This window comes from Cephus cinctus, unplaced genomic scaffold, assembly GCF_000341935.2.
Source record: "Cephus cinctus unplaced genomic scaffold, Ccin1 Ccin1_scaffold0048, whole genome shotgun sequence".
Taxonomy (NCBI): Eukaryota; Metazoa; Arthropoda; class Insecta; order Hymenoptera; family Cephidae; genus Cephus; species Cephus cinctus.
Window position 1 is genome coordinate 218,817 of NW_014332793.1, and position 769 is coordinate 219,585.

At 45.4% G+C, this 769-nt stretch overlaps 1 protein-coding gene across 2 annotated transcripts in view; it reads right to left on the minus strand.

The window, feature by feature from the left end:
* Positions 1-769, minus strand: part of LOC107268245 (AT-rich interactive domain-containing protein 5B) — an 87,841-nt gene that overhangs the window by 71,794 nt on the left and 15,278 nt on the right. The gene's annotated exons all lie outside the window — the stretch shown is intronic.

Genomic DNA, 769 nt, shown 5'->3' on the forward strand with positions numbered 1-769 from the left:
AGCTTAAAGTACCATACAAAACAAGCGTCAATAGATCGCGACTGCTTTGCAATTTCTCAAGTATCTCGAGATTGCACGAGTGCGCGATAAGAGACGAAAAAAAGGGTCAACCTACACCCCCCAAAGTAATTCAACCTTCGACTAAAATACCAACAAGCCAAAAAGGATTAAAACGTCACTGGAAGAGAATAGAAGAAGTAGAAGAAGAAGGAAAAAAAAAAGAGTACAGGGTATAATACTTATCACGGATAACAGGTATAACGTGGCAAGGCGGAAGTGCCCCGTGGCAAAAACAGTAATCAGCATCGAGGGTTGAAAGAAGGGGAAGCGGCTGCGGGTCTTCGCCGAGGCATTACACAAACTGCATCGTACATCCGCCACGTCGGCGAAGGGCTAAGGATATAAAAATAAATGGCTGAAACGCGGCATGTCCTCCCGATAATCGATAAGCGGACAGGGCATGATAACAGTATACACAGTGGCTACGGATACATACAGCAGGCGATTGGAAGCGTCAATATGACTGAGTAACGAGTCATTGTCGTTTTGTAAGATTAATATAATTATTTTGAAATTGCGGTAAAATCCATTATGGGTTCGATCGATCGACCCCCCTCTCCCCCTCTTCAGCCGCCCCACAAGCCAACGGAACGTAGTCCTATAGAAATCAGCCACGCGTAATAATCATTATTATTTGGTAGTACCGCTGTTTATTAGGGTCGCGAATAATAATGGCGTCGAGTGGCGATGGTCTCGGAGAGCGGCTGGG